This window comes from Pseudophryne corroboree, chromosome 8 (genome assembly GCF_028390025.1).
Source record: "Pseudophryne corroboree isolate aPseCor3 chromosome 8, aPseCor3.hap2, whole genome shotgun sequence".
Lineage (NCBI taxonomy): Eukaryota > Metazoa > Chordata > Amphibia > Anura > Myobatrachidae > Pseudophryne > Pseudophryne corroboree.
Window position 1 is genome coordinate 177,689,823 of NC_086451.1, and position 21,896 is coordinate 177,711,718.

Consider the following 21,896-nt stretch of genomic DNA (forward strand, 5'->3'; position numbering starts at 1 on the left):
GCCATAGTGGTGCTTACTATAGTATATAACACCTCCTACTGCGTTCCCCCTGGCAATGAGCATGACATCCAGAGAGTGAAACCCCTGGCAATGAGCATGACACCCAGCACGTGAAACTCTTGGCATTGAGCAGTTTTTGTAAAAGTAATTAGAAGCTTTACTGTAGGGCATAGTGTATCACAGATATTGTGGTGAGTGACATAATATGTTCCAAAGGGCATTAATGTGTGGGGCTTAACATGGTGGAAATTACTGTACTTTTTTCCCTGTGGTGGCCGAGGTCTGTTGGTGCAGGGTCAAGAACTGGGGTGTAAGGTAGTCTTTGCCTGCAAGGCTACGCCCATTTTATGGAGACCATACCCATTTTTGCGAGGTCACGCCCCCCCATCCCGTCCGGAGCGCTCACGCAAATATAGTTTTTTTTATATATATATATATGGGGGAGGGGCACAATTTTTAATGCCAATGGTGGCGGGGGGCACGCATTTGAAGCCAAATTGTTTAGAAACACCCCTGACTTTTTAAAGTTTTTCTAGGAAACGTTTTAGATGAATGCTTATTAGCCTTTGTCAGTATGTACTTTTGCAAAGTGTCTCTGTGGTGCAATCAGTTAGTGTGTACGGCTATAAACCAAAAGGTTGGTGGTTCAATCCCACCCAGGGACGTAATTGACCTTGTTATCAGATTTTGGTGATCTTTAAGTAGACAAGTCAAAATTTCAAATCCCCTCTTATGGTGTAGGGTACCTGGCCTTCTCTGATGTAATCAGAGTTAGATTTGATTAAGTGATTTTATAAAAACAGCTAGGAAGCACAATTTAGCAGTGGGTTGCAGAGAAAAAGAAATATGCTGGCAAAAAAATCCAATTGAGTGATTAAACAGCTCTTCATTTTCTGGCTTTATTTTTATGCTAACAAATTTGTTCTCTGAAAAGTGTCCACAAAGCCAAGTCTCTGATTAACACCTTTGTAAGGATGGTTTTTCACCTATTACTAAATTAAACTTGCTTCATTGGAAAGGCAGCAAGATGCATCCTCATTTCAATGTCTACTGAAATAATACAGGTTGACACCAGGAAACATTAACGCCACGTGGAAGTCTGTTTAATGTGAAAACAAGGTGATATCTAATTAGCACACAGGTAAGGAATTAAGAAAATCTTTATTTAAGGGTGAAAATGTTTCTCACAAAATCGTTGCCCCAATGCATCATTGAAATTCAAGCTGGAAAGATGATTTTAATATATCACTTGTACATTTTGTATTGCTCTTCTGGTGACAATGTAGTTTGTTTTTGTCAATTACCATTTTAATAATAGGGTAAAGAAAATTAAGTGGATTTTTGAAAGAAAACAATACTGTCAATATACTATTAAAACAAATTAAAATGGTAAAAGCTATTGTACTTTAAGTAAACATAAAATAGCTAACATATCAATCCCAGTTTTGGATTACTTTAACAAAAAAAATGCATATAGCAGAGGATAGTTTCAATCTGCCTACCTCTGGGTAATGGGCCCAGCATGCTTCCATTGCAGTACTCTGCTGCACATGTAAGTGCAAGAGATCCTGAAGCACTCACTCATCATGGGAAAGTACCAATGTGTTTCTTCGTTGGTGGATGGAAGAAACATCTTACAAAAAGTCTCCAGATTATTGACTTTTTAAAGTTTTTCTAGGAAACGTTTTAGATGAATGCTTATTAGCCTTTGTCAGTATGTACTTTTGCAAAGTGTCTCTGTGGTGCAATCAGTTAGTGTGTACGGCTATAAACCAAAAGGTTGGTGGTTCAATCCCACCCAAGGACGTAATTGACCTTGTTGTCAGATTTTGGTGATCTTTAAGTAGACAAGTCAAAATTTCAAACCTCATCTTATGGTGTAGGGTACCTGGCCTTCTCTGATGTAATCAGAGTTAGATTTGATTCAGTGATTTTATAAAAACAGCTAGGAAGCACAATTTAGCAGTGGGTTGCAGAGAAAAAGAAATATGCTGGCAAAAAAATCCAATTGAGTGATTAAACAGCTCTTCATTTTCTGGCTTTATTTTTATGCTAACAAATTTGTTCTCTGAAAAGTGTCCACAAAGCCAAGTCTCTGATTAACACCTTTGTAGGGATGGTTTTTCACCTATTACTAAATTAAATTTGCTTCATTGGAAAGGCAGCAAGATGCATCCTCATTTCAATGTCTACTGAAATAATACGATTTGACACCAGGAAACATTAACGCCACTGCATCCTTGCTGCTTTCTCATGTGGAAGTCTGTTTAATGTGAAAACAAGGTGATATCTAATTAGCACACAGGTAAGGAATTAAGAAAATCTTTATTTAAGGGTGAAGATGTTTCTCACAAAATCGTTGCCCCAATGCATCATTGAAATTCAAGCTGGAAAGATGATTTTAATATATCACTTGTACATTTTGTATTGCTCTTCTGGTGACAATGTAGTTTGTTTTTGTCAATTACCCTTTTAATAATAGGGTAAAGAAAATTAAGTGGATTTTTGAAAGAAAACTATACTGTCAATATACTATTAAAACAAATTAAAATGGTAAAAGTTATTGTACTTTAAGTAAAAATAAAAGAGCAAAAATATCAATCCCAGTTTTGATTACTTTAATTAACAAAAAAAAATGCATATAGCAAAGGATAGTTTCAATCTGCCTACCTCTGGGTTATGGGCCCAGCATGCTTCCATTGCAGTACTCTGCTGCACATGTAAGTGCAAGAGATCCTGAAGCACTCAGTCATCATGGGAAAGTACCAATGTGTTTCTTCGTTGGTTGATGGAAGAAACATCTTACAAAAACTCTCCAGATTATTGACTTTTTAAAGTTTTTCTAGGAAACGTTCTAGATGTATGCTTATTAGCCTTTGTCAGTATGTACTTTTTGCAAAGTGTCTCTGTGGCGCAATCGGTTAGTGTGTCTGGCTACTAACCAAATGGTTGGTGGTTCAATCCCACCCAGGGACGTAATTGACCTTGTTATCAGATTTTGGTGATCTTTAAGTAGACAAGTCAAAATTTCAAACCCCCTGTTCTGGTGTAGGGTACCTCGCCTGCTCTGATGTAATCAGAGTTAGATTTGATTCATTGATTTTATAAAAACAGCTAGGAAGCACAATTTAGCAGTGGGTTGCAGAGAAAAAGAAATATGCTGGCAAAAAAAATCCAATTGAGTGATTAAACAGCTCTTCATTTTCTGGCTTTATTTTTATGCTAACAAATTTGTTCTCTGAAAAGTGTCCACAAAGCCAAGTCTCTGATTAACACCTTTGTAGGGATGGTTTTTCACCTATTACTAAATTAAACTTGCTTCATTGGAAAGGCAGCAAGATGCATCCTCATTTCAATGTCTACTGAAATAATACAGGTTGACACCAGGAAACATTAACGCCACTGCATCCTTGCTGCTTTCTCATGTAGAAGTCTGTTTAATGTGAAAACAAGGTGATATCTAATTAGCACACAGGTAAGGAATTAAGAAAATCTTTATTTAAGGGTGAAGATGTTTCTCACAAAATCGTTGCCCCAATGCATCATTGAAATTCAAGCTGGAAAGATGATTTTAATATATCACTTGTACATTTTGTATTGCTCTTCTGGTGACAATGTAGTTTGTTTTTGTCAATTACCCTTTTAATAATAGGGTAAAGAAAATTAAGTGGATTTTTTAAAGAAAACTATACTGTCAATATACTATTAAAACAAATTAAAATGGTAAAAGTTATTGTACTTTAAGTAAAAATAAAAGAGCAAAAATATCAATCCCAGTTTTGATTACTTAAATTAACAAAAAAAAATGCATATAGCAAAGGATAGTTTCAATCTGCCTACCTCTGGGTTATGGGCCCAGCATGCTTCCATTGCAGTACTCTGCTGCACATGTAAGTGCAAGAGATCCTGAAGCACTCACTCATCATGGGAAAGTACCAATGTGTTTCTTCGTTGGTTGATGGATGAAACATCTTACAAAAACTCTCCAGATTATTGACTTTTTAAAGTTTTTCTAGGAAACGTTCTAGATGTATGCTTATTAGCCTTTGTCAGTATGTAATTTTTACAAAGTGTCTCTGTGGCGCAATCGGTTAGTGTGTCTGGCTACTAACCAAAAGGTTGGTGGTTTAATCCCACCCAGGGACGTAATTGACCTTGTTATCAGATTTTGGTGATCTTTAAGTAGACAAGTCAAAATTTCAAACCCCCTGTTATGGTGTAGGGTACCTGGCCTTCTCTGATGTAATCAGAGTTAGATTTGATTCAGTGATTTTATAAAAACAGATAGGAAGCACAATTTAGCAGTGGGTTGCAGAGAAAAAGAAATATGCTGGCAAAAAAAATCCAATTGAGTGATTAAACAGCTCTTCATTTTCTGGCTTTATTTTTATGCTAACAAATTTGTTCTCTGAAAAGTGTCCACAAAGCCAAGTCTCTGATTAACACCTTTGTAGGGATGGTTTTTCACCTATTACTAAATTAAACTTGCTTCATTGGAAAGGCAGCAAGAGGCATCCTCATTTCAATTTCTACTGAAATAATACAGGTTGACACCAGGAAACATTAACGCCACTGCATCCTTGCTGCTTTCTCATGTGGAAGTCTGTTTAATGTGAAAACAAGGTGATATCTAATTAGCACACAGGTAAGGAATTAAGAAAATCTTTATTTAAGGGTGAAAATGTTTCTCACAAAATCGTTGCCCCAATGCATCATTGAAATTCAAGCTGGAAAGATGATTTTAATATATCACTTGTACATTTTGTATTGCTCTTCTGGTGACAATGTAGTTTGTTTTTGTCAATTACCATTTTAATAATAGGGTAAAGAAAATTAAGTGGATTTTTAAAAGAAAACAATACTTTCAATATACTATTAAAACAAATTAAAATGGTAAAAGTTATTGTACTTTAATGAAAAATAAAAGAGCAAAAATATCAATCCCAGTTTTGGATTACTTTAATTAACAAAAAAAATGCATATAGCAGAGGATAGTTTTAATCTGCCTACCTCTGGGTTATGGGCCCAGCATGCTTCCATTGCAGTACTCTGCTGCACATGTAAGTGCAAGAGATCCTGAAGCACTCACTCATCATGGGAAAGTACCAATGTGTTTCTTCGTTGGTGGATGGAAGAAACATCTTACAAAAACTCTCCAGATTATTGACTTTTTAAAGTTTTTCTAGGAAACGTTTTAGATGAATGCTTATTAGCCTTTGTCAGTATGTACTTTAGCAAAGTGTCTCTGTGGCGCAATCAGTTAGTGTGTACGGCTATAAACCAAAAGGTTGGTGGTTCAATCCCACCCAGGGACGTAATTGACCTTGTTATCAGATTTTGGTGATCTTTAAGTAGACAAGTCAAAATTTCAAACCCCCTCTTATGGTGTAGGGTACCTGGCCTTCTCTGATGTAATCAGAGTTAGATTTGATTCAGTGATTTTATAAAAACAGCTAGGAAGCACAATTTAGCAGTGGGTTGCAGAGAAAAAGAAATATGCTGGCAAAAAAATCCAATTGAGTGATTAAACAGCTCTTAATTTTCTGGCTTTATTTTTATACTAACAAATTTGTTCTCTGAAAAGTGTCCACAAAGCCAAGTCTCTGATTAACACCTTTGTAGGGATGGTTTTTCACCTATTACTAAATTAAATTTGCTTCATTGGAAAGGCAGCAAGATGCATCCTCATTTCAATGTCTACTGAAATAATACGGGTTGACACCAGGAAACATTAACGCCACAGCATCCTTGCTGCTTTCTCATGTGGAAGTCTGTTTAATGTGAAAACAAGGTGATATCTAATTAGCACACAGGTAAGGAATTAAGAAAATCTTTATTTAAGGGTGAAGATGTTTCTCACAAAATCGTTGCCCCAATGCATCATTGAAATTCAAGCTGGAAAGATGATTTTAATATATCACTTGTACATTTTGTATTGCTCTTCTGGTGACAATGTAGTTTGTTTTTGTCAATTACCATTTTAATAATAGGGTAAAGAAAATTAAGTGGATTTTTTAAAGAAAACTATACTGTCAATATACTATTAAAACAAATTAAAATGGTAAAAGTTATTGTACTTTAAGTAAAAATAAAAGAGCCAAAATATCAATCCCAGTTTTGATTACTTAAATTAACAAAAAAAAATGCATATAGCAAAGGATAGTTTCAATCTGCCTACCTCTGGGTTATGGGCCCAGCATGCTTCCATTGCAGTACTCTGCTGCACATGTAAGTGCAAGAGATCCTGAAGCACTCAGTCATCATGGGAAAGTACCAATGTGTTTCTTCGTTGGTTGATGGAAGAAACATCTTACAAAAACTCTCCAGATTATTGACTTTTTAAAGTTTTTCTAGGAAACGTTCTAGATGTATGTTTATTAGCCTTTGTCAGTATGTGCTTTTTGCAAAGTGTCTCTGTGGCGCAATCGGTTAGTGTGTCCGGCTACTAACCAAATGGTTGGTGGTTCAATCCCAACCAGGGACGTAATTGACCTTGTTATCAGATTTTGGTGATCTTTAAGTAGACAAGTCAAAATTTCAAACCCCCTGTTCTGGTGTAGGGTACCTGGCCTTCTCTGATGTAATCAGAGTTAGATTTGATTAATTGATTTTATAAAAACAGCTAGGAAGCACAATTTAGCAGTGGGTTGCAGAGAAAAAGAAATATGCTGGCAAAAAAAATCCAATTGAGTGATAAAACAGCTCTTCATTTTCTGCCTTTATTTTTATGCTAACAAATTTGTTCTCTGAGAAGTGTCCACAAAGCCAAGTCTCTGATTAACACCTTTGTAGGGATGGTTTTTCACCTATTACTAAATTAAACTTGCTTCATTGGAAAGGCAGCAAGATGCATCCTCATTTCAATGTCTACTGAAATAATACAGGTTGACACCAGAAAACATTAACGCCACTGCATCCTTGCTGCTTTCTCATGTAGAAGTCTGTTTAATGTGAAAACAAGGTGATATCTAATTAGCACACAGGTAAGGAATTAAGAAAATCTTTATTTAAGGGTGAAGATGTTTCTCACAAAATCGTTGCCCCAATGCATCATTGAAATTCAAGCTGGAAAGATGATTTTAATATATCACTTGTACATTTTGTATTGCTCTTCTGGTGACAATGTAGTTTGTTTTTGTCAATTACCCTTTTAATAATAGGGTAAAGAAAATTAAGTGGATTTTTTAAAGAAAACTATACTGTCAATATACTATTCAAACAAATTAAAATGGTAAAAGTTATTGTACTTCAAGTAAAAATAAAAGAGCAAAAATATCAATCCCAGTTTTGATTACTTAAATTAACAAAAAAAATGCATATAGCAAAGGATAGTTTCAATCTGCCTACCTCTGGGTTATGGGCCCAGCATGCTTCCATTGCAGTACTCTGCTGCACATGTAAGTGCAAGAGATCCTGAAGCACTCACTCATCATGGGAAAGTACCAATGTGTTTCTTCGTTGGTTGATGGAAGAAACATTTTACAAAAACTCTCCAGATTATTGACTTTTTAAAGTTTTTCTAGGAAACGTTCTAGATGTATGCTTATTAGCCTTTTTCAGTATGTAATTTTTACAAAGTGTCTCTGTGGCGCAATCGGTTAGTGTGTCTGGCTACTAACCAAAAGGTTGGTGGTTCAATCCCATCCAGGGACGTAATTGACCTTGTTATCAGATTTTGGTGATCTTTAAGTAGACAAGTCAAAATTTCAAACCCCCTGTTATGGTGTAGGGTACCTGGCCTTCTCTGATGTAATCAGAGTTAGATTTGATTCAGTGATTTTATAAAAACAGATAGGAAGCACAATTTAGCAGTGGGTTGCAGAGAAAAAGAAATATGCTGGCAAAAAAAAATCCAATTGAGTGATTAAACAGCTCTTCATTTTCTGGCTTTATTTTTATGCTAACAAATTTGTTCTCTGAAAAGTGTCCACAAAGCCAAGTCTCTGATTAACACCTTTGTAGGGATGGTTTTTCACCTATTACTAAATTAAACTTGCTTCATTGGAAAGGCAGCAAGATGCATCCTCATTTCAATTTCTACTGAAATAATACAGGTTGACACCAGGAAACATTAACGTCACTGCATCCTTGCTGCTTTCTCATGTGGAAGTCTGTTTAATGTGAAAACAAGGTGATATCTAATTAGCACACAGGTAAGGAATTAAGAAAATCTTTATTTAAGGGTGAAGATGTTTCTCACAAAATCGTTGCCCCAATGCATCATTGAAATTCAAGCTGGAAAGATGATTTTAATATATCACTTGTACATTTTGTATTGCTCTTCTGGTGACAATGTAGTTTGTTTTTGTCAATTACCCTTTTAATAATAGGGTAAAGAAAATTAAGTGGATTTTTTAAAGAAAACTATACTGTCAATATACTATTCAAACAAATTAAAATGGTAAAAGTTATTGTACTTCAAGTAAAAATAAAAGAGCAAAAATATCAATCCCAGTTTTGATTACTTAAATTAACAAAAAAAATGCATATAGCATAGGATAGTTTCAATCTGCCTACCGCTGGGTTATGGGCCCAGCATGCTTCCATTGCTGTACTCTGCTGCACATGTAAGTGCAAGAGATCCTGAAGCACTCAGTCATCATGGGAAAGTACCAATGTGTTTCTTCGTTGGTTGATGGAAGAAACATCTTACAAAAACTCTCCAGATTATTGACTTTTTAAAGTTTTTCAAGGAAACGTTTTAGATGAATGCTTATTAGCCTTTGTCAGTATGGAGTTTTGCAAAGTGTCTCTGTGGCGCAATCAGTTAGTGTGTATGGCTATTAACCAAAAGGTTGGTGGTTCAATCTCACCCAGGGACGTAATTGACCTTGTTATCAGATTTTGGTGATTTTTAAGTAGACAAGTCAAAATTTCAAACCCCCTCTTATGGTGTAGGGTACCTGGCCTTCTCTGATGTAGTTAGATTTGATTCATTGATTTTATAAAAACAGCTAGGAAGCACAATTTAGCAGTGGGTTGCAGAGAAAAAGAAATATGCTGGCAAAAAAAATCCAATTGAGTGATTAAACAGCTCTTCATTTTCTGGCTTTATTTTTATGCTAACAAATTTGTTCTCTGAAAAGTGTCCACAAAGCCAAGTCTCTGATTAACACCTTTGTAAGGATGGTTTTTAACCTATTACTAAATTAAACTTGCTTCATTGGAAAGGCAGCAAGATGCATCCTCATTTCAATTTCTACTGAAATAATACAGGTTGACACCAGGAAACATTAACGCCACTGCATCCTTGCTGCTTTCTCATGTGGAAGTCTGTTTAATGTGAAAACAAGGTGATATCTAATTAGCACACAGGTAAGGAATTAAGAAAATCTTTATTTAAGGGTGAAAATGTTTCTCACAAAATCGTTGCCCCAATGCATCATTGAAATTCAAGCTGGAAAGATGATTTTAATATATCACTTGTACATTTTGTATTGCTCTTCTGGTGACAATGTAGTTTGTTTTTGTCAATTACCATTTTAATAATAGGGTAAAGAAAATTAAGTGGATTTTTGAAAGAAAACAATACTGTCTATATACTATTAAAACAAATTAAAATGGTAAAAGTTATTGTACTGTAAGTAAAAATAAAAGAGCCAACATATCAATCCCAGTTTTGGATTACTTTAATTAACAAAAAAAATGCATATAGCAGAGGATAGTTTCAATCTGCCTACCTCTGGGTTATGTGCCCAGCATGCTTCCATTGCTGTACTCTGCTGCACATGTAAGTGCAATAGATCCTGAAGCACTCACTCATCATGGGAAAGTACCAATGTGTGTCTTCGTTGGTTGATGGAAGAAACATCTTACAAAAACTCTCCAGATTATTGACTTTTTAAAGTTTTTCTAGGAAACGTTTTAGATGAATGCTTATTAGCCTTTGTCAGTAGGGACTTTCGCGAAGTGTCTCTGTGGCGCAAACAGTTAGTGTGTATGGCTATTAACCAAAAGATTGGTGGTTCAATCCCACCCAGGGACGTAATTGACCTTGTTATCAGATTTTGGTGATCTTTAAGCAGACAAGTCAAAATTTCAAACCCCCTCTTATGGTGTAGGGTACCTGGCCTTCTCTGATGTAATCAGAGTTAGATTTGATTCAGTGATTTTATAAAAACAGCTAGGAAGCACAATTTAGCAGTGGGTTGCAGAGAAAAAGAAATATGCTGGCAAAAAAATCCAATTGAGTGATTAAACAGCTCTTCATTTTCTGGCTTTATTTTTACGCCACTGCATTTAATAATAGGGTAAAGAAAATCCACTTAATTTTCTTTACCCTATTATTAAAAGGGTAATTGACAAAAACAAACTACATTGTCACCAGAAGAGCAATACAAAATGTACAAGTGATATATTAAAATCATCTTTCCAGCTTGAATTTCAATGATGCATTGGGGCAACGATTTTGTGAGAAACATCTTCACCCTTAAATAAAGATTTTCTTAATTCCTTACCTGTGTGCTAATTAGATATCACCTTGTTTTCACATTAAACAGACTTCTACATGAGAAAGCAGCAAGGATGCAGTGGCGTTAATGTTTCCTGGTGTCAACCTGTATTATTTCAGTAGACATTGAAATGAGGATGCATCTTACTGCCTTTCCAATGAAGCAAGTTTAATTTAGTAATAGGTGAAAAACCATCCCTACAAAGGTGTTAATCAGAGACTTGGCTTTGTGGACACTTTTCAGAGAACAAATTTGTTAGCATAAAAATATAGCCAGAAAATGAAGAGCTGTTTAATCACTCAATTGGATTTTTTTTGCCAGCATATTTCTTTTTCTCTGCAACCCACTGCTAAATTGTGCTTCCTAGCTGTTTTTATAAAATCACTGAATCAAATCTAACTCTGATTACATCAGAGAAGGCCAGGTACCCTACACCATAAGAGGGGGTTTGAAATTTTGACTTGTCTACTTAAAGATCACCAAAATCTGATAACAAGTTCAATTACGTCCCTGGGTGGGATTGAACCACCAACCTTTTGGTTAGTAGCCGGACACACTAACCGATTGCGCCACAGAGACACTTTGCAAAAAGTATATACTGACAAAGGCTAATAAGCATACATCTAGAACGTTTCCTAGAAAAACTTTAAAAATTCAATAATCTGGAGAGTTTTTGTAAGATGTTTCTTCCATCAACCAACGAAGAAACACATTGGTACTTTCCCATGATGAGTGAGTGCTTCAGGATCTCTTGCACTTACATGTGCAGCAGAGTACTGCAATGGAAGCATGCTGGGCCCATAACCCAGAGGTAGGCAGATTGAAACTATCCTTTGCTATATGCATTTTTTTTTTGTTAATTTAAGTAATCAAAACTGGGATTGATATTTTTGCTCTTTTATTTTTACTTAAAGTACAATAACTTTTACCATTTTTATTTGTTTTAATAGTATATTGACAGTATAGTTTTCTTTAAAAAATCCACTTAATTTTCTTTACCCTATTATTAAAAGGGTAATTGACAAAAACAAACTACATTGTCACCAGAAGAGCAATACAAAATGTACAAGTGATATATTAAAATCATCTTTCCAGCTTGAATTTCAATGATGCAATGGGGCAACGATTTTGTGAGAAACATCTTCACCCTTAAATAAAGATTTTCTTAATTCCTTACCTGTGTGCTAATTAGATATCACCTTGTTTTCACATTAAACAGACTTCTACATGAGAAAGCAGCAAGGATGCAGTGGCGTTAATGTTTCCTGGTGTCAACCTGTATTATTTCAGTAGACATTGAAATGAGGATGCATCTTACTGCCTTTCCAATGAAGCAAGTTTAATTTAGTAATAGGTGAAAAACCATCCCTACAAAGGTGTTAATCAGAGACTTGGCTTTGTGGACACTTTTCAGAGAACAAATTTGTTAGCATAAAAATAAAGCCAGAAAATGAAGAGCTGTTTAATCACTCAATTGGATTTTTTTTGCCAGCATATTTCTTTTTCTCTGCAACCCACTGCTAAATTGTGCTTCCTAGCTGTTTTTATAAAATCACTGAATCAAATCTAACTCTGATTACATCAGAGAAGGCCAGGTACCCTACACCATAAGAGGGGGTTTGAAATTTTGACTTGTCTACTTAAAAATCACCAAAATCTGATAACAAGTTCAATTACGTCCCTGGGTGGGATTGAACCACCAACCTTTTGGTTAGTAGCTGGACACACTAACCGATTGCGCCACAGAGACACTTTGCAAAAAATATATACTGACAAAGGCTAATAAGCATACATCTAGAACGTTTCCTAGAAAAACTTTAAAAAGTCAATAATCTGGAGAGTTTTTGTAAGATGTTTCTTCCATCAACCAACGAAGAAACACATTGGTACTTTCCCATGATGAGTGAGTGCTTCAGGATCTCTTGCACTTACATGTGCAGCAGAGTACTGCAATGGAAGCATGCTGGGCCCATAACCCAGAGGTAGGCAGATTGAAACTATCCTCTGCTATATGCATTTTTTTTGTTAATTAAAGTAATCCAAAACTGGGATTGATATGTTAGCTATTTTATGTTTACTTAAAGTACAATAACTTTTACCATTTTAATTTGTTTTAATAGTATATTGACAGTATTGTTTTCTTTCAAAAATCCACTTAATTTTCTTTACCCTATTATTAAAATGGTAATTGACAAAAACAAACTACATTGTCACCAGAAGAGCAATACAAAATGTACAAGTGATATATTAAAATCATCTTTCCAGCTTGAATTTCAATGATGCATTGGGGCAACGATTTTGTGAGAAACATCTTCACCCTTAAATAAAGATTTTCTTAATTCCTTACCTGTGTGCTAATTAGATATCACCTTGTTTTCACATTAAACAGACTTCCACATGAGAAAGCAGCAAGGATGCATTGGCGTTAATGTTTCCTGGTGTCAACCTGTATTATTTCAGTAGACATTGAAATGAGGATGCATCTTGCTGCCTTTCCAATTAAGCAAGTTTAATTTAGTAATAGGTGAAAAACCATCCTTACAAAGGTGTTCATCAGAGACTTGGCTTTGTGGACACTTTTCAGAGAACAAATTTGTTAGCATAAAAATAAAGCCAGAAAATGAAGAGCTGTTTAATCACTCAATTGGATTTTTTTGCCAGCATATTTCTTTTTCTCTGCAACCCACTGCTAAATTGTGCTTCCTAGCTGTTTTTATAAAATCACTTAATCAAATCTAACTCTGATTACATCAGAGAAGGCCAGGTACCCTACACCATAAGAGGGGATTTGAAATTTTGACTTGTCTACTTAAAGATCACCAAAATCTGATAACAAGGTCAATTACGTCCCTGGGTGGGATTGAACCACCAACCTTTTGGTTTATAGCCGTACACACTAACTGATTGCACCACAGAGACACTTTGCAAAAGTACATACTGACAAAGGCTAATAAGCATTCATCTAAAACGTTTCCTAGAAAAACTTTAAAAAGTCAATAATCTGGAGAGTTTTTGTAAGATGTTTCTTCCATCCACCAACGAAGAAACACATTGGTACTTTCCCATGATGAGTGAGTGCTTCAGGATCTCTTGCACTTACATGTGCAGCAGAGTACTGCAATGGAAGCATGCTGGGCCCATAACCCAGAGGTAGGCAGATTGAAACTATCCTTTGCTATATGCATTTTTTTTTGTTAATTTAAGTAATCAAAACTGGGATTGATATTTTTGCTCTTTTATTTTTACTTGAAGTACAATAACTTTTACCATTTTAATTTGTTTGAATAGTATATTGACAGTATAGTTTTCTTTAAAAAATCCACTTAATTTTCTTTACCCTATTATTAAAAGGGTAATTGACAAAAACAAACTACATTGTCACCAGAAGAGCAATACAAAATGTACAAGTGATATATTAAAATCATCTTTCCAGCTTGAATTTCAATGATGCATTGGGGCAACGATTTTGTGAGAAACATCTTCACCCTTAAATAAAGATTTTCTTAATTCCTTACCTGTGTGCTAATTAGATATCACCTTGTTTTCACATTAAACAGACTTCCACATGAGAAAGCAGCAAGGATGCAGTGGCGTTAATGTTTCCTGGTGTCAACCTGTATTATTTCAGTAGAAATTGAAATGAGGATGCATCTTGCTGCCTTTCCAATGAAGCAAGTTTAATTTAGTAATAGGTGAAAAACCATCCCTACAAAGGTGTTAATCAGAGACTTGGCTTTGTGGACACTTTTCAGAGAACAAATTTGTTAGCATAAAAATAAAGCCAGAAAATGAAGAGCTGTTTAATCACTCAATTGGATTTTTTTTCCAGCATATTTCTTTTTCTCTGCAACCCACTGCTAAATTGTGCTTCCTATCTGTTTTTATAAAATCACTGAATCAAATCTAACTCTGATTACATCAGAGAAGGCCAGGTACCCTACAACATAACAGGAGGTTTGAAATTTTGACTTGTCTACTTAAAGATCACCAAAATCTGATAACAAGGTCAATTACGTCCCTGGGTGGGATTGAACCACCAACCTTTTGGTTAGTAGCCAGACACACTAACCGATTGCGCCACAGAGACACTTTGTAAAAAGTGCGTACTGACAAAGGCTAATAAGCATACATCTAGAACGTTTCCTAGAAAAACTTTAAAAAGTCAATAATCTGGAGAGTTTTTGTAAGATGTTTCTTCCATCAACCAACGAAGAAACACATTGGTACTTTCCCATGATGAGTGAGTGCTTCAGGATCTCTTCCACTTACATGTGCAGCAGAGTACTGCAATGGAAGCATGCTGGGCCCATAACCCAGAGGTAGGCAGATTGAAACTATCCTTTGCTATATGCATTTTTTTTGTTAATTTAAGTAATCAAAACTGGGATTGATATTTTTGCTCTTTTATTTTTACTTAAAGTACAATAACTTTTACCATTTTAATTTGTTTTAATAGTATATTGACAGTATAGTTTTCTTTAAAAAAATCCACTTAATTTTCTTTACCCTATTATTAAAAGGGTAATTGACAAAAACAAACTACATTGTCACCAGAAGAGCAATACAAAATGTACAAGTGATATATTAAAATCATCTTTCCAGCTTGAATTTCAATGATGCATTGGGGCAACGATTTTGTGAGAAACATCTTCACCCTTAAATAAAGATTTTCTTAATTCCTTACCTGTGTGCTAATTAGATATCACCTTGTTTTCACATTAAACAGACTTCTACATGAGAAAGCAGCAAGGATGCAGTGGCGTTAATGTTTCCTGGTGTCAACCTGTATTATTTCAGTAGACATTGAAATGAGGATGCATCTTACTGCCTTTCCAATGAAGCAAGTTTAATTTAGTAATAGGTGAAAAACCATCCCTACAAAGGTGTTAATCAGAGACTTGGCTTTGTGGACACTTTTCAGAGAACAAATTTGTTAGCATAAAAATAAAGCCAGAAAATGAAGAGCTGTTTAATCACTCAATTGGATTTTTTTTGCCAGCATATTTCTTTTTCTCTGCAACCCACTGCTAATTTGTGCTTCCTAGCTGTTTTTATAAAATCACTGAATCAAATCTAACTCTGATTACATCAGAGAAGGCCAGGTACCCTACACCATTAGAGGGGGTTTGAAATTTTGACTTGTCTACTTAAAGATCACCAAAATCTGATAACAAGTTCAATTACGTCCCTGTGTGGGATTGAACCACCAACATTTTGGTTTATAGCCAGACACACTAACCGATTGCGCCACAGAGACACTTTGCAAAAAGTATATTCTGACAAAGGCTAATAAGCATACATCTAGAACGTTTCCTAGAAAAACTTTAAAAAGTCAATAATCTGGAGAGTTTTTGTAAGATGTTTCTTCCATCAACCAACGAAGAAACACATTGGTACTTTCCCATGATGAGTGAGTGCTTCAGGATCTCTTGCACTTACATGTGCAGCAGAGTACTGCAATGGAAGCATGCTGGGCCCATAATCCAGAGGTAGGCAGATTGAAACTATCCTTTGCTATATGCATTTTTTTTTGTTAATTTAAGTAATCAAAACTGGGATTGATATTTTTGCTCTTTTATTTTTACTTAAAGTACAATAACTTTTACCATTTTAATTTGTTTTAATAGTATATTGACAGTATAGTTTTCTTTAAAAAATCCACTTAATTTTCTTTACCCTATTATTAAAAGGGTAATTGACAAAAACAAACTACATTGTCACCAGAAGAGCAATACAAAATGTACAAGTGATATATTAAAATCATCTTTCCAGCTTGAATTTCAATGATGCATTGGGGCAACGATTTTGTGAGAAACATCTTCACCCTTAAATAAAGATTTTCTTAATTCCTTACCTGTGTGCTAATTAGATATCACCTTGTTTTCACATTAAACAGACTTCTACATGAGAAAGCAGCAAGGATGCAGTGGCGTTAATGTTTCCTGGTGTCAACCTGTATTATTTCAGTAGACATTGAAATGAGGATGCATCTTACTGCCTTTCCAATGAAGCAAGTTTAATTTAGTAATAGGTGAAAAACCATCCCTACAAAGGTGTTAATCAGAGACTTGGCTTTGTGGACACTTTTCAGAGAACAAATTTGTTAGCATAAAAATAAAGCCAGAAAATGAAGAGCTGTTTAATCACTCAATTGGATTTTTTTTGCCAGCATATTTCTTTTTCTCTGCAACCCACTGCTAAATTGTGCTTCCTAGCTGTTTTTATAAAATCACTGAATCAAATCTAACTCTGATTACATCAGAGAAGGCCAGGTACCCTACACCATAAGAGGGGGTTTGAAATTTTGACTTGTCTACTTAAAGATCACCAAAATCTGATAACAAGTTCAATTACGTCCCTGGGTGGGATTGAACCACCAACCTTTTGGTTAGTAGCTGGACACACTAACCGATTGCGCCACAGAGACACTTTGCAAAAAATATATACTGACAAAGGCTAATAAGCATACATCTAGAACGTTTCCTAGAAAAACTTTAAAAAGTCAATAATCTGGAGAGTTTTTGTAAGATGTTTCTTCCATCAACCAACGAAGAAACACATTGGTACTTTCCCATGATGAGTGAGTGCTTCAGGATCTCTTGCACTTACATGTGCAGCAGAGTACTGCAATGGAAGCATGCTGGGCCCATAACCCAGAGGTAGGCAGATTGAAACTATCCTCTGCTATATGCATTTTTTTTGTTAATTAAAGTAATCCAAAACTGGGATTGATATGTTAGCTATTTTATGTTTACTTAAAGTACAATAACTTTTACCATTTTAATTTGTTTTAATAGTATATTGACAGTATTGTTTTCTTTCAAAAATCCACTTAATTTTCTTTACCCTATTATTAAAATGGTAATTGACAAAAACAAACTACATTGTCACCAGAAGAGCAATACAAAATGTACAAGTGATATATTAAAATCATCTTTCCAGCTTGAATTTCAATGATGCATTGGGGCAACGATTTTGTGAGAAACATCTTCACCCTTAAATAAAGATTTTCTTAATTCCTTACCTGTGTGCTAATTAGATATCACCTTGTTTTCACATTAAACAGACTTCCACATAAGAAAGCAGCAAGGATGCAGTGGCGTTAATGTTTCCTGGTGTCAACCTGTATTATTTCAGTAGAAATTGAAATGAGGATGCATCTTGCTGCCTTTCCAATGAAGCAAGTTTAATTTAGTAATAGGTGAAAAACCATCCCTACAAAGGTGTTAATCAGAGACTTTGCTTTGTGGACACTTTTCAGAGAACAAATTTGTTAGCATAAAAATAAAGCCAGAAAATGAAGAGCTGTTTAATCACTCAATTGGATTTTTTTTCCAGCATATTTCTTTTTCTCTGCAACCCACTGCTAAATTGTGCTTCCTATCTGTTTTTATAAAATCACTGAATCAAATCTAACTCTGATTACATCAGAGAAGGCCAGGTACCCTACACCATAACAGGGGGTTTGAAATTTTGACTTGTCTACTTAAAGATCACCAAAATCTGATAACAAGGTCAATTACGTCCCTGGGTGGGATTGAACCACCAACCTTTTGGTTAGTAGCCAGACACACTAACAAATTGCGCCACAGAGACACTTTGTAAAAAGTGCGTACTGACAAAGGCTAATAAGCATACATCTAGAACGTTTCCTAGAAAAACTTTAAAAAGTCAATAATCTGGAGAGTTTTTGTAAGATGTTTCTTCCATCAACCAACGAAGAAACACATTGGTACTTTCCCATGATGAGTGAGTGCTTCAGGATCTCTTGCACTTACATGTGCAGCAGAGTACTGCAATGGAAGCATGCTGGGCCCATAACCCAGAGGTAGGCAGATTGAAACTATCCTTTGCTATATGCATTTTTTTTGTTAATTTAAGTAATCAAAACTGGGATTGATATTTTTGCTCTTTTATTTTTACTTAAAGTACAATAACTTTTACCATTTTAATTTGTTTTAATAGTATATTGACAGTATAGTTTTCTTTAAAAAATCCACTTAATTTTCTTTACCCTATTATTAAAAGGGTAATTGACAAAAACAAACTACATTGTCACCAGAAGAGCAATACAAAATGTACAAGTGATATATTAAAATCATCTTTCCAGCTTGAATTTCAATGATGCATTGGGGCAACGATTTTGTGAGAAACATCTTCACCCTTAAATAAAGATTTTCTTAATTCCTTACCTGTGTGCTAATTAGATATCACCTTGTTTTCACATTAAACAGACTTCTACATGAGAAAGCAGCAAGGATGCAGTGGCGTTAATGTTTCCTGGTGTCAACCTGTATTATTTCAGTAGACATTGAAATGAGGATGCATCTTACTGCCTTTCCAATGAAGCAAGTTTAATTTAGTAATAGGTGAAAAACCATCCCTACAAAGGTGTTAATCAGAGACTTGGCTTTGTGGACACTTTTCAGAGAACAAATTTGTTAGCATAAAAATAAAGCCAGAAAATGAAGAGCTGTTTAATCACTCAATTGGATTTTTTTGCCAGCATATTTCTTTTTCTCTGCAACCCACTGCTAAATTGTGCTTCCTAGCTGTTTTTATAAAATCACTGAATCAAATCTAACTCTGATTACATCAGAGAAGGCCAGGTACCCTACACCATAAGAGGGGGTTTGATATTTTGACTTGTCTACTTAAAGATCACCAAAATCTGATAACAAGGTCAATTACGTCCCTGGGTGGGATTGAACCACCAACCTTTTTGTTAATAGCTATACACACTAACTGATTGCGCCACAGAGACACTTTGCAAAAGTCCATACTGACAAAGGCTAATAAGCATTCATCTAAAACGTTTCCTAGAAAAACTTTAAAAAGTCAATAATCTGGAGAGTTTTTGTAAGATGTTTCTTCCATCAACCAATGAAGAAACACATTGGTACTTTCCCATGATGAGTGAGTGCTTCAGGATCTCTTGCACTTACATGTGCAGCAGAGTACTACAATGGAAGCATACTGGGCCCATAACCCAGAGGTAGGCAGATTGAAACTATCCTTTGCTATATGCATTTTTTTTGTTAATTTAAGTAATCAAAACTGGGGTTGATATTTTTGCTCTTTTATTTTTACTTAAAGTACAATAACTTTTACCATTTTAATTTGTTTTAATAGTATATTGACAGTATAGTTTTCTTAAAAAAATCCACTTAATTTTCTTTACCCTATTATTAAAAGGGTAATTGACAAAAACAAACTTCATTGTCACCAGAAGAGCAATACAAAATGTACAAGTGATATATTAAAATCATCTTTCCAGCTTGAATTTCAATGATGCATTGGGGCAACGATTTTGTGAGAAACATCTTCACCCTTAAATAAAGATTTTCTTAATTCCTTACCTGTGTGCTAATTAGATATCACCTTGTTTTCACATTAAACAGACTTCTACATGAGAAAGCAGCAAGGATGCAGTGGCGTTAATGTTTCCTGGTGTCAACCTGTATTATTTCAGTAGACATTGAAATGAGGATGCATCTTGCTGCCTTTCCAATGAAGCAAGTTTAATTTAGTAATAGGTGAAAAACCATCCCTACAAAGGTGTTAATACTTGGCTTTGTGGACACTTTTCAGAGAACAAATTTGTTAGCATAAAAATAAAGCCAGAAAATGAAGAGCTGTTTAATCACTCAATTGGATTTTTTTTTGCCAGCATATTTCTTTTTCTCTGCAACCCACTGCTAAATTGTGCTTCCTAGCTGTTTTTATTAAATCACTGAATCAAATCTAACTCTAATTACATCAGAAAAGGCCAGGTACCCTACACCATAACAGGGGGTTTGAAATTTTGACTTGTCTACTTAAAGATCACCAAAATCTGATAAATAACATGCGGTTGTCGGCCAAACAAGATTTCAAAGGGAGACAGATTAAGAGGGGACCTGGGAGTGGTTCTCATGCTGTATAGTACAATGGGTAAAGCTTCTGGCCATGTCAATCCTGTTTCTGCCATGACTTTGCTCAGTTTATTTTTAATAGTGCTGTTCACTCTTTCCACCTTCGCACTCGCCTGTGGACGGTATGGAGTGTGCAGCTTGCTATCAATTCCCATCAACTTACACATTCCTTGAAAGACATCACCTGTAAAATGGGTACCCCTATCACTTTCAATTATTCTAGGGATACCATATCTACATACAAATTCCTGCACAATTTTCTTAGCAGTGAACATAGCGGTATTTGTGGCCGCAGGAAATGCTTCGACCCAATTTGAGAACACATCTATACAAACTAGTACATATTTCAAATTTCGACAAGGGGGTAATTGAATAAAGTCAATCTGTATTACCTGAAAAGGACCGCCTGTAGGTGGGATATGAGATGGTTCTGTTGGTATTGCCTTTCCGATATTCTTTCTCAAGCATGTAAGGCATGACATTGCTCTCTTACTTGCATGAGATGAAAATCCTGGGGCGCACCAATATGCTCTTACCAACTTGCACATTCCTTCCTTGCCCTGATGAGTCAGCCCGTGAGCTGCCTCAGCTAAACATGGGAGATATGCTCTGGGGGCCACTGGTTTACCTTGTCCATCCGTCCAGAGTCCTGAGGACTCCTGGCCATATCCCTTTGCCTTCCAGACTGCCTTTTCCTGTGTGGAACACAAATTTTGCATTTCACACAGCTTCTGTGTGTTGATGGTATTAAATACCATCAGTTGTGTGGTGTCTGTCTGTCTGGGGGTACCAGCTGCTAACTTAGCAGCTTCGTCTGCTCGGCTGTTACCAAGTGATACTGGGTCCTGGCTATATGTGTGTGCTTTACACTTGATAACAGCCACTCTGTCGGGTTCCTGTATCGCTGTTAGAAGCCTTTTGATGTGAGCTGCATGCGCTACCGGTGTACCAGCTGCCGTCATGAAATTTCTGAGGCGCCATAGGGCTCCGAAATCATGGACTACCCCGAATGCGTATCTAGAGTCGGTGTAGATATTGGCTGATTTGCCCTTAGCCAATTCACATGCTCTGGTTAGGGCGACCAGTTCAGCAACCTGGGCTGAGTGAGGTGGGCCTAGCGGTTCCGCTTCTATGGTGCCTTGGTCATCTACGACTGCGTATCCAGTACACAAGTCTCCCGAGTCTGACTGTCTGTGACAACTACCGTCCGTGTAGAAAGTTAGATCTACATCTTCCAGTGGGTTGTCACTGATGTCAGGCCTTGCGGTAAAATTTTGGGTAAAATATTCCATACAATCATGTGTGTCATCCTTTGTATTAAATCCTCCTTCCCCACCACTCTCATCCTCCACCCTTTGTGCCTGTCCAGGCACACCTGGGAGATATGTTGCAGGATTTAATGCACTGCATCTCCTTATGGTGATGTTTACGGGGGCCATTAGTGCCAATTCCCATCTTGTAAACCGCGCTGATGAGACGTGTCTGGTTTGGGCAGAATTTAGCAAGGCTGACACTGCATGTGGTGTATGAA

The 21,896-nt window shown here is 35.9% G+C and overlaps 5 non-coding genes across 5 annotated transcripts; 3 read left to right on the forward strand and 2 right to left on the reverse strand.

The window, feature by feature from the left end:
- Positions 1–2,902: 2,902 nt before the first annotated feature.
- On the forward strand, positions 2,903–2,976 carry TRNAS-ACU (transfer RNA serine (anticodon ACU)). Its single transcript has one exon. It is a non-coding gene; the product is annotated as a tRNA-Ser (tRNA).
- A 1,096-nt stretch (positions 2,977–4,072) lies between these two features.
- On the forward strand, positions 4,073–4,146 carry TRNAS-ACU (transfer RNA serine (anticodon ACU)). The gene has a single exon. It is a non-coding gene; the product is annotated as a tRNA-Ser (tRNA).
- A 3,433-nt stretch (positions 4,147–7,579) lies between these two features.
- TRNAS-ACU (transfer RNA serine (anticodon ACU)) lies at positions 7,580–7,653 on the forward strand. Its single transcript has one exon. It is a non-coding gene; the product is annotated as a tRNA-Ser (tRNA).
- Positions 7,654–10,956: 3,303 nt separating this feature from the next.
- Positions 10,957–11,030, reverse strand: TRNAS-ACU (transfer RNA serine (anticodon ACU)). Its single transcript has one exon. It is a non-coding gene; the product is annotated as a tRNA-Ser (tRNA).
- A 3,434-nt stretch (positions 11,031–14,464) lies between these two features.
- TRNAS-ACU (transfer RNA serine (anticodon ACU)) lies at positions 14,465–14,538 on the reverse strand. Its single transcript has one exon. It is a non-coding gene; the product is annotated as a tRNA-Ser (tRNA).
- Between the last annotated feature and the right edge of the window lie 7,358 nt (positions 14,539–21,896).